General features: G+C 39.6%; 1 non-coding gene across 1 annotated transcript; it reads right to left on the bottom strand.

Moving 5' to 3' along the window:
* Positions 1-1,374: 1,374 nt before the first annotated feature.
* LOC128282462 (small nucleolar RNA R71) lies at positions 1,375-1,481 on the bottom strand. The gene has a single exon (XR_008272739.1). It is a non-coding gene; the product is annotated as a small nucleolar RNA R71 (small nucleolar RNA).
* Positions 1,482-13,157: the final 11,676 nt, after the last annotated feature.

Here is a 13,157-nt window from a genome sequence, read left to right as displayed (position 1 = left end):
CTTAATTATGTGTTCTTAATTCTTGTTTTGATATCCCAGGATACTGATTCAAGACATGCTCTTATTCAGAGGAGGAATAGACCCTGTCTAAGAGTACTTTTGTCATAATTAATTGGAGTTGGTTTCACGCCTAGAAATAGGGTAACAAGATTTTGCTGGATTAGGTTGAAACCTAATAAGGGGATCCATAGATCGAGTTAATGCAACCCTAGAGTGTTAATTAGATAAAAGTCTAGGTTATTCAATCTAGGGATTAGATGTTATTAGTCTTGAATAGGGATAATAACATAACTTAGGGATCTCTACAGAACAAGTTGAATGAATAAATCGTCTGATTCAGAGCCAGAATAACAAGTAAAGTCCAAGCGGATTTTTCCTTAGGTATTGTCTTCATTCAATCGATTTTCCCAAAAGCAATTCTGCAATTCTTTTCTCTGTGAGTTCTTAGTTTAGATAATTAGTTAATTAAAATAAAACCTCTTTATTCTTAGGCTAGATAATAAAAAGACAGTCATTACTAGTACTTTTAGTTCCTTTGGGTTCGACAATCTGGTCTTGCTAAAACTATACTATTGTTCGATAGGTACACCTACCTACATCGCGATAATAGTTAGTTCAAGAACGAGTAATTATAAATATTTAAAACCTATCACGAAACCTGGCGATCAAGTTTTTGGCGCCGCTACTGAAATATTAGGAACACTAAATTTTTATTACTTTAGCCATTTATTTTCTTGCAATTTAATTTATTTTTATTATTATTTATTAACTTTGTTTTTCCTTCTCTTGGCAGGTTTTTATAGTTTATGACTAGAAGAAACCCGTCGGGACCATTACTGTTTGACGAAGAAATCGATCGCACAGTTCGTAAAAACCAAAGAGAAATAAGGCAAAGCTTAAGATACACAGAGAACAAGCAAGAAGATGATACTCAACCCCCAACCGAAGAGATGGCTGAAAACCAAGGCAATCAGCTGCCTCCTGCAATTGTGGTTAATCAAAATCCTGCTCCATGCACTATGTATGACTATGGTAAACCTTCTTTAACAAGAACTGAGTCAAGTATAGTTAGAACCGAGTCAAGTATAGTTAGAACTGAAACCTAACACAATTCAGATGATACAGCAGTTTGTTCAGTTTCATGGTTTGTAGGATGAGGTTCCCAACACTCACTTGGCGAATTTTCTAAAGTTTTGCAATACATTTAAAATCAATGGTGCTTCTGATGATGCCATTCATTTTCAGTTATTCCCTTTTTCACTGAGAAACAAAGCTAAATAGTGGTTGAACTCGTTACCACGAGGGTCCATCACTACTTGGGAACAAATGACCGAAAAATTTCTACTAAAATATTTTCCGCCGGCTAAAATGACTAAGTTACGTAATGATATCTCTTCTTTTGTGCAGATGGACTCAGAAACACTTTACGATGCATGGGAGAGATACAAGGATCTATTGCAAAGGTGCCCTCACCATGGGTTACCTTTATGGCTGCAAGTTCAAACGTTTTTCAATGGTCTGAATCCCTCGACAAGACAGATGATTGATGCAGCTGCTGGAGGAACCATCAACAACAAAACACCGAAAGAAGCTTATGAATTCATTGAAGAAATGTCACTGAATAACTATCAATGAAAAGTCATGAGGACTAAGCCAACAAAAACAGTCGACGTTTATAACGTCGACTTAGTTACTATGTTGTCAAATTAGGTAGAACTTCTCAATATAAAGATTGATGGTTTACTTGGTTTTACGCAGGTACATCCAGTAATGAGGTGTGACTCAAGTGGAAGAGGTGTGCATACAAAATATCAATCCTTCAATCCTACAACTGAAGAAGAACAAGTCAACTATATGGGTAACAATAACTTTGATCTCAAAATAACCCATACAGTAATACTTATAATGCAGGTTGGAGGAACCACCTAAATTTCTCCTTGGGTGGTCAAGGGAATCAAAAGCCACAAAATCCTAAGGGTTTTCAACAGCCACCTTATCAACAAGAAAAGAAACCGAACCTTGAGGAGATGCTCTCAAAATTCATATCAGTGTCAGAAACCTGTTTCCAAAATACCGAGATAGCACTTAAAAATCAACAAGCATCGATCCAAGGATTCAAAACTCAGATAGGTCAGCTATCCAAACTAATCGCCAAACGACCACAAGGTCGCTTACCAAGTAATACTGAACCTAACCCAATGGAACACCTCAACGCAATTAGTACACAAGATAAGGAAGGATTCATTGCGCCTAAGCTAGAATTGATACAAGAAACTGTGGTGAGCAAAGGTAAAAGTGAGGTAAGTCATAAAAAAATGGTGAATGAAGAATATAAACCTCATGTCCCACATCCTTACGCTACAAGGAAAGATCGCTCAGATGAATAATTCGGTAAATTCCTTAAACTTTTAAAAAATTACATATTAACTTACCGTTTATTGAAGCTCTGTCACAAATGCCGAATGCAATGAAATTTTTAAAAGAGCTTTTAGTAAATAAGCCGAAGTTAGACGAAGCGTCACATGTGGAGCTAAACGCAGTCTGCTCAGCTATTCTACAGAATAAGCTACCCCATAAATTGAAAGATCTAGGGAGTTTTACAATTCCTTGCTTAATTGGTAGTTTAGATATAAGTCATGCATTAGCTGATTTAGGGGCAAGTATTAACGTCATGCCTTACAAAATGTTTAAACAACTAGGTCTTGGGAAACCTAAACAAACTAGGATGAACATTCAATTGGCAGATAAAACTATAAGATTTCCTAGGGGTATTATTGAAGATGTACTAGTGAAAGTAGATAAGTTCATATTTCTCGTTGATTTTGTTGTTTTAGACATAGAGGAGGATTATAACACCCCTTTGATTTTAGGGAGGCCCTTTTTAGCAACTGCTAAAACAATTATTGATGTTGGCACAGGTGAGCTTATACTTCGTGTGGGAGATGAAACAATCACCCTTCAAGCTCGTAATTCTGGCATCACATCGAACATTGAAGGTAATGGTCCACACCAATCTACTAAAACTGACAATATGACTTTGCAGAAATTGAGCTTCAAAGAAGTTCACAAGCCATGTTCCAGAAATGATAGAGGACACAATCATGAAGAACGAAGGCTACGAATAAAGGATCCAGACGAATGGCGAGCACATAAACCGAAAACACATGATAAATCAAAACTATGCCAAAACGAGACCAATACCTCTCCAAATCAACTTAAGGTTGGTGATAAAATCTTACTAGATGCCGCAGATCCCCATATTGTCCTACCACACCCAATGAGGAAATCCCTCTTACGGTACTCAATATTTTTACATTCGGTACGATGGAGGTGAGTCATCCCAGGTTTGGCACTTTTAAGGTAAACAACACCCGTGTAAAACCTTATTATGATGAGACTGATAGTAGGAATGAGGAGTATAAACTCCTCGAACCACCATGACCATACAACAGAAAGGTAAGTCGAGCTTAGACTAAAAATAAGCGCTTCTCGGGAGGCAACCCGAGCACTAACAATATTAATTTCTTTGAATTTTGGTATTTAACTCCTAACTTACTAATAGAAATTTTGAATACAGGTGTTTCCACAAAAACACGGCCAAGCACATGGGCGTGCTTAAGGCTGTGTGAAAATAGGGAAAAAGATTTCCCCAACGGGCTACGATTAAATGCCACGACCGTGTGATACGACCGTGGTCGAGCCTGCCAAAACAACATCGGTGTGTGACACGTCCGTGTGGAAGACCCGTGGTTGAAACTGAGAAACTAGCAAGGGCGTACGACACGCCCGTGTCTAACACCCGTGGTCAAACCTTTTAAATTAACACGGGCATGGAGCTTGAACACACGGGCATGGGAGAAGTGAATGAAGTTAGACACGTCCGTGCAACACGGTCGTGTGAACCTACAGGCCTGAGGAACACGGACGTGTACTAAATGTCAGATGCGCCCAAACTTGAAATTTGCGAATCACACGGGCTGAAATTAGGGGACACGGGCTTTTGCCATTGCCGTGTGCCCCAAAGTCTATAAATACCCTGTACTATTCACTTTCTTCCCCATTCAAAAACCATAGCCCTAGCCGCTGCAACTCAACACGGCCCCCTGCCACGCCCGTGCGCCACCTTTAACTTTGTTTTTGACATCCCATCTCTCTGTTTACTCTCTTCACTTCTATTTTACATATTACTAATACTTATTATTATAATAATTTCCATTTATTTTGAACTATCTTCCATTTCTTTTCATTACTTTATCATTTAGTTTGCATTTTTAGTTAGTTATTATACATTGCATGTTAAATCAAGTGATTAGGAAACTTTATACCCATGATTTTACCATGCTCATTCTCATGATATTCCCATACCAATATCTCTCATGTAATTTGTATTGTTCAATTATTTCTTATACATTTCATGTTGTTAGGAAAGCTTCATTCTTTTACACATGCCATTACTACATACAATGACAAAGTCACGAAATTATTATATTAGTTATCTTTGGTTGTGGCTGAAAGTCTGCTTTTTAGTAGGAAATTGTATTCCTTTTACTTCGACCACTCATCAGGATGACTTGATGGTTCTAATCACAGGTACCATGTCATCGTCAAGAGGAAAGAAAACTGCCGTACCTGCTTCAAAGAAGAGGAAGTGAGCGTCCTCTTCCGCAGGCCCAACCGTGGAAATTCGTCACCCTTTCCGATAGTTTCCCCGAGGGCCCCAGAAAGAACTATTCCAAATACTTTGGGTCTGACCCTTAATTGTGGGCTGCTGCATCGACTGGGCTACCGTAGAACAAGTCCAGATGGCTGGCGTGATTCAGGCTCTCCTAACCACCGACCCTTGGGAGCTGTTCTTCGAGATTATCATCATCAAACAACTACTTCTCCTTAATTTGATTAGTCCAGGTCGGTCTCATTTGAAGCTCAGCCAACAAGTTACCATCATCAAACAGGCTGAGACTAGAAAACATTGCTTTCAAATCAGATACAACCCTACGGCTCAGTGCATTAGCTACTAAGTTAGCCTTACTAGGGTGGTACTCAATTGAACAATCATAATCCTTAAGCAATTCTATCCACCTTCATTGCCTAAGGTTCAACTCCTTCTGAGTAAGGAGGTACTTGAGGCTTTTATGATTTGTGTAAATAATAGATTTCTCACTATATAAGTAATGCCTCCAAATCTTCAGTGTGAAAATCACCATAGCTAACTCCAAGTCGTGAGTGGGGTAATTCGCCTCGTGAGGCTTAAGCTGACGAGATATGTAAGCAACCACCTTAGACGCATCACTGTAGACAGTGAATCCCTTCCTAGACTCTGGTTGTTTTAAAACAATGGCCTTTGTCAGAACTTTCTTTAGTTTCTCAAAACTCTCTTGCTGCTTATCAGTCCAATTAAACGGTACCCCTTTACGCAGTAACTTAGTCAGAGTTGCAGCAATTAGTGAAAACCCCTCAACAAAACGTCTGTAATACCCAGCTAGACCCAGAAAGCTTCAAATCTCAGATACCGTCTTTGGTGGTTTCCAATCTAATACGGCTTCAATTTTTTGAGGATCAACCTTAATTCCCTCGATAGACACCACGTGACCCAGAAATGTCACTTCTCGCAGCCAGAACTCACACTTGCGTAAAACTGCTTTTCCTTCAGAATTTGCAAAACAATTCGAAGATGTGCATCATGATCTACCTCGGTTCTTGAATACACTAGGATGTCATCTATAAACACAACTACAAACTAATCCAGATAAGGCTAGAATACTCGGTTCATTAAATCCATAAAAGTAGTTGGTGCATTCGTCAACCCAAATGGCATCATTAGAAACTCGTAGTGACCATAACGAGTCCTAAACGCAGTCTTATACACATCAGCCTCCTTAACCTTTAGTTGATGGTACCCAGATAGAAGATCTATCATGGAGAAAACCGAAGCTTTTCGCAGCTAGTCAAACAGATCATCTATCTTCGGTAAAGGTACTTGTTCTTGATAGTCAGTTTGTTCAGTTGAGGATAATGGATGCACATGCGCATGGATCCATCCTTCTTCTTCAGGAATAACACTGGCGCTCCCCATGGGGACACACTAAGTCGAATAAATCATCAATCCAGTAGCTCTTGAATTTGAGCCTTTAACTCCACCAGCTCCTTCGGTGCTATCGTATAAGAGGCAATGGACACTGGAGCCATTCCCAGTAGGAGCTCAATACCAAATTCGACCTCACGGTTTGCTGGTAACCCATGAAGCTCTTCAGGAAATACATCTGAAAACTCCTTAACAATTCTGACATCTCCAACAAAAGGACCTTTAGAATCAGAAATGCTGACATAAGTTAAAAACATCTCGCAACCCTTGTGAACCAGTTTCTCGGCCCTTAACGCTAAAATTACGTTAGACAGATAATCTCTTCGCTCCCCTATCATAGTCACCTCCTCATTCTCAGTAGGCTTTAACACCATACGCTTAGCAGCACAATCCAATTTTGTACGATGTTTCACTAGCCAATCCATGCCCAATATAATATCGAATTCCCCAAACGGAAGTTCCATCAAATCCGTCAGAAAGACAACCCCTTGGACCTCTAGGGGCATGTCTTTGAAGAACTTATTCACCCTAACTGACTGTCCCAGTAGACTCAACACAGTAATCTCACTAACAGTATTTTTAAACTGAATACCCAGCGTCCCAGACACAGTGCATGCAACATACGAGTGTGTAGACCCAATATCAATTAATGCGGTGTATGGTACATTATAAATTAGGAACGTACCAGTTATGATGTCAGGGGTGTCACCATTCTCTCAGCGACGAACAGCATAGACCAATGCTAGTTGTCTCGCCCCAATGTTACCAGCACTTCTACCCAGTACTCCACGACCTTGTCCCAAACCAGCGCTCCCTGGCTGAACATTGCCCTGACCTGCAGCTTGCATCTGAACAGGCCTCTGAGTATAGTTTTTAAACTGATGATCCATGGACCCACACGGAAGCACGCCCCAATTCGTTTCCAACACTCACCCATGTGAGCTCTCCCACATCGGCAACAAGAAGGTCATGGTCTTGCAAAGAATAACAGAACCGCCAGATCGGCCCATCAAATCTGGCCCTCTTTATAGGCCTTCTAAAAGAACCTGAGGGTCCAAAATTTCTGTTATTTATTCCCCTATCTTTCTCGTGGTTTTGGCGCTCAGAGCACTTCACATCTTCAACCATTTTTGCTTTCTCAACAAGGGCAGCAAAGTCTTACTCCCTATACGGAGCTATTAGCACACGTAACTCATCTCGGAGGCCATCCTCGAACCGCACACAGTGTTCATACTCAGTTGCGACTATCCCGCAAGCATACCAACTCAATCGCAGAAACTCTACCTCGTACTCTGCCACAGTCTTATTCCTCTAGGTCAAGTTCAAAAATTCTTTCCTTCGGGCGTACACATAACTTACGCTCACATACTTCCCTGAAAAGACCGCTTTGAGGAAGTCCCATGTCAAACGGTCGGCCTGCATACCCTCTCACAGTAAGCCACCATTGGTAGGCCCCATCTCTCAGTAAAGACACTACTCCTTTTTATTTTTACTCTACAGTACAGTCAAGGTCATCCATTATCTACTCGGTAGCCTCCAACCAATACTTTGCTACATTTGGGGCTACACCAGAACACCCCTAAAGATTTCCGCTCTATTAGACCGGAGTCACTCAGAAATTGACCCTCAGCCCACTGATCCAGTACTCGCTCCAGCAACCTTTTCAAGAACATGTAGCATTGCTTAGGATAGAGCATCATCCCAACAGCTCGGTCATGAGACCCTGTCTCAGTTACTAGTGAGGCTGGTGCCTCCCTAGCAGGCATGTGACCCGATGCTGAAGACCCAACTCTAGCACTTTCTCGGCCTCTACTGCGGCCTCATGTACCCCTTCCATGAGTACCTCTTGTGCTTATTTCGATAGCAAATTATCTATTTAAAAGCCTTATGTTTCAGTTTATAATTTCAGTAATTATTAACAATGTGTTATGAATGACAGTAATTAGGGTTTGTTTTAGTAGAACATAATCTTACTATAGTTTTTAGTCTTCTATAGTCTCAGTTTACTCTAACTAAAGAGTTTCACTGTTGTCCTACTACCTATAGTAGTCCCTCAGTAATACATTTTAGTCTATTACAACAAACAGTGTCAGAAAACTTATAGATTTGGTGCCAGAGACTCGGTGTGCCACATTTCCAATCACAACATTTAAAATTCAAAATTTTAAAAACCTATTCCACAGTTGAGTTTTTCAACCTGGCTCTAATACCATTAAATGTAACACCCCAAACCTGACCTAGACGTTATGGCCGAATTTGGTCTGTCACATCGAAGTGTCTTTTGGGAATTGATCTTTTCGGTAAAAAAATCCATTTTTGAATTTAAAACCTTTTATTATTATTTAACAAAAGTTCTCGTCAAAATGTTTACCTTATTAACCATCAATGTTATATTAAATTGATTTAAAAACGCGGAAGCTTTTTAAGTCGATGAAGCTTAAAACACGTGCTTTAGAAATCAGTAATTGTTTTAAAAACTTGTCTTTACCTAGACTAACAGTTTAAAAATATGTAATCCAAAGCCCAATTAAAAATCAAAACCCACAAACGACCTTATTACATAAGTAAAACCCAAATATAAAATTTTTAAATAAATAAAGTCATAAGTAAATCATTCGCGATTGTGTGGCCACCTCCGAGTCCCTCGCAGCTCCAAATCGTCTACGGCTAGAGAATATCTGTACAATTAAAAGAAAGAGTGAGTTTACGAAAACTCAGTGTGTAATCCCCCAAACAGTCAAAAAGTAAACAATACATGCCGAACAGTCTAGGTCGTAGCCCTATTTAGTAACTGAACAGTCCGGGCTTTAGCTTATACAGTAACGGTGTGGGTCTTAGCCCAATTCAGTATCAGTATAGTGCAGTCATATAACCCACCCCAATCCAACCAACACACCTCCCGTACCAACCAACACACCATGTGGGGTTTAAATCCACCCACCCAGCCAACACACTAATATCGCAGTGAAGCTGCTAATAGTAACGCGGTAAAGCTGCTAATAACAGTAAACGTGGCACAGCCACCAGAGCAGTAATTACGTGGCAAAGCCACTAATACAATACTTTCTCCAAATCAGAAACCCAACCCCATGTAGAGTGTCGTGTCATAAATATTACGTGTATGTGGTATGTCATACTCAAACCAGTCATATAAATGTCATACACACATCAATTAACCTACCACTAGAGGTATAATGGTTGTTTCGTCAATTAGGGGTAAAACTGTAATTTTAGGGTATTTCGGTCCTTTAACTAATTTTGGGGTCTTGGTACAGATATCGACCCTTCAAAAGGTCTACAGTCATCTCTAATGACTCAGATAACCCATTTGGCCAAAACAGTGTAAATGGGCCCAAAGTCCATTACTTGGCCCAAGTGGGCCCACACGCTCGTGTGGCCCATTTATCCCAAATTCAGTCGCGACTATGCAATCACCATAGCCCACTCAATTATTTTTCACTTACCGTAAATTTTATCCATGTGGGGCCCATAAGCCCATTGGGCCCATCTCGGCCCAACGAGGCGCATAACGGCCCAAACGCTTGTGGCGGCCTCTACATTCTGTCACCCATGATTTGTGGGCTCAGTTTACCACACGAGCATTCAAACGCTCGTGAGGTCTCAAATGCTGAAGTTTCAGCTTTTCAGCTTTTCGGCTTTTGCCGATTCACAGTAACATAGTGGTGTGAATACACACTTTTTTGCAAAAACTAGCTAAGATTCACACTCTCCGAACCTATAATGAACCAAGATACACATATCAGGTTTACAACCAATAGGGTTAATAATCAGTTTTACCCCCAAATCGACAACCCTTGCTCACATTGGTTGAGAAAATACCGCTACTCCTCTACAATAATTGGCTAGAACCGATCACCCTTCCTTGTTGATTAACTGCGATAAAGGAGTCATCTATTAGTTATGACTGACTAACCCAAGGGTTGATGTAACACCCCAAACCCGGCCTAGATGTTATGGCTGAATCTGGCGTGCCACATTGAAGTGTTTTTCGAAAATCTTGTTTTCATTGAAAACCCTTCTTTAAAATAAAAACCTTGAGTAAAATCCCAGCTTGTACTTGTTGCTTTCAAAGTGAGGTGTATTTAAAAAAAAACTTATTCCTTCTTATATGGTAATAATTACTTTGTAAAATCTCTATTCAGTTGCGGAAGCTTTATTTAAAATAGATGATCTATGAAAACTTATCATTTAAAAGTTAAGTTACGAAAACATAGTATTTAAAAACAGTTATGGTTTAGGAAAACCATGTTCTACTTCTAACAAATATAAAGCATAAAAATAATAATCCTAACTTGAAATAATAACAAGAGGGAAGGACTTATTACACCCCAAATAAAAAACAATAGTTTAAAATCAAAATATTAAAAATTACGTAAAAGACTAAGTCTAAACTTTTTGCTAGTTGGCCACCTCCGAGTCCCTCCATCCGTCAAACTGCCTACTGAGGATCACCTAAAAAATTTAAAAGGAGGGGGTGAGTTTCGAAAACTCAGTGTGTACAACCCTTAATGAGTATAAAGCAATCATTAGTCATTTTGGGCTTGAGCCCAATTCAATAACGGTGGTCTTTGGGCCTTAGCCTATATTAGCCTCAGTTGGGCCGAAGCCCACATCGCAATAATATCACAATAATATCATACATGCAATGCTGTGCAACCCACCCCAATATTCCAACTACTACACACCAACTCCATCCCCCGGTACACATCATGTTGGGATATAAATATCGACCCACCCATTCAGTACACATCAATGGTAGCCCGATTATCGTACTACGTTCATTGCAGCAAGCTGCTAATCACATATTGGGCTTGATAGCCATCGGTGGATCCACGGTTGTCAAACAACCATGTAATCCTCATATACTTCCTCCGTTCCATAATTCCCAATGCAACCTAAACAGAATATCGTATGTATGCAGTAGATATACATGTAACATCCATAAGTCTTACATTCAAAACTTATGGGTATTTTAGTCATTCTCACCCTTAGGGGCATTTCGGTAATTTTACAAGTCAAGGGTATTTCGATAATTGTACAAGTCGAGGGTATTTTAGTAATTTCACAAATTAGGGGTATTTTGGTAATTTTACAAGTTGAGGTTATTTAGTAATTTTGTAAACCAAGGCTATTTCAATAATTTTGTAAATCAGGGGTATTTTTTGTAATTTTTCTTTATTACGGGTTTTAACTTACCTTGGCCCGTTAACAAATCCTTGTTGGCTAAGATGAATAGATACTATGCACCAGGTAGGATTCCAGAAAAGAGGAGGTGAGTCATTGAGACCGCTTAAGTACCAAGCTCTCCCTAGATCCTATCCTAGACATGTATGTACTCATTGCCACACCTTAACCTTATGACTTGTCCATGGTCACACTTAATTAATTAATTAAGTTTTATGATTGTTTAAGCAGTTATCATATACTAGGCCCAAAACCCCTTACAAAGCCCAAACAAGTCTAAATATATGCATATGGCCCACTAGGCCCAATCTCATTCATATGGCCCATTCGGCCCAAATCACATTCATATGGCCCATATAGCCCGAATCAATTCCAAGCCATGTAACCAACATGACTTGTTCATTACTTATTATCAAATCAATAAATTCGCTTATTTTGGGCCACGGCCCGTTGGGCCCATTTAGCCCATTCTGGCCCAGATGGCCTAAGTATGACCCAGATCCATAAGACCGCTTATGGGGCCTCTTCCAACGTATCGATTTCCCCCTTATGAGTGTTCACGTACTCGCAAGACTATCGTAGCCAGACTTTCAGCTTTTCGGCATTTTAGCTTTTCAGCATTTCAGGATTTGTTGATCTAACGTGTATGCTGTGTATGTACACTCCTTTGGCTTTATATCAAGCTATTATAGGGTAGAAGTACACACCTTATCACCTGGAGTACTAAGTATTCATAATCACTCGAACCTATGTTCAACATTATACTCCATTAGTCACATCCCATTAATTATAAATAAATCCACTACTTATCGAAGAACAACCTATACTTGCCTTGACTAGATTGATCAGCTGTGATCTGCCTACGTAACTCAAAATCTAACGTAGACCCCCTTTTGCATCCAGGCGAAAAGTCCCTAACGGCTGACACCTTACGTCACTTAAACTTGGGAGCCTTTATCCCAACCTCTCTATTTGAACCCCCTTTTTCCATCAACTATAACTCAGCCAGCGATCACACTCTTGAATGAGAGGGAGAAAGAGAAATAAATGGAGAAACAATAGGTTAACAAAAGTAATGGTATTTGAAAGGATAAAGAAAAATTAGCTTTTAAGAGTGTAGGAACGAAAGAACTTAGAAATATTTAACAAAAGCTGAAGAAGATCTAATTCACTTACCGATCGCGAGATCGCTTGCCAACAAGAAATCAACCCCCAAAGTGTATGAATCGGCTTTTAAATGAAAAAGAAGCAATCGGCTAAGTTAAAGAGGGAAGATGTTGATTCGATTAAAATAGGGAAGTAAAGATCAAGAGTTTGGCTTAAAGGAAAGAGTAGGTGAAGGGTTTGAGATTACTCAGGTATTTGCAAAAAAAAAAACAAAACAAAACAAAAGAGTCAAGAGGTTGAAAGAAATTTCCCCCAAGAATATGCGACTGAAGCACAGAAAACAACAAATGCCCTTACTTTCCCATACGACACACATATATATACTAATAAATAAATAAAATACAAACCTACACTCCCTAATCGACTTAAACTCGTCAAGCTAAATTCCCTTTAATTTCTCCAATTTTATCACCATCATATCCACACTTAATCCTCATCCTTATTTCCACCGTAACCTTGATTTTAGCCAACAATTCCAATTTGAATTGCATTCAAATTGTTTCCACCGAATGGCAATCCTCCCTTGTGTTGAGCAGCAAAATTGAATTTCCTTTTGTGCATGAAACCACTCGAACTCCAGCCCTCCAACTTCCCCAACATGCTGCTGGCCACTGCACCGCCACCTATCTTGTGCTACCATTCGGTCACAGTTAACTATAAGGCTTATATGCCTAAGCATCAGTTTCCTTAAAGAATAAAATTT

The sequence above is a fragment of the Gossypium arboreum genome, chromosome 1, assembly GCF_025698485.1.
Source record: "Gossypium arboreum isolate Shixiya-1 chromosome 1, ASM2569848v2, whole genome shotgun sequence".
NCBI classification, from domain to species: Eukaryota; Viridiplantae; Streptophyta; class Magnoliopsida; order Malvales; family Malvaceae; genus Gossypium; species Gossypium arboreum.
Note: the sequence above shows the minus strand (reverse complement) of the source record. Positions and strands in the feature narration are given on the sequence as shown.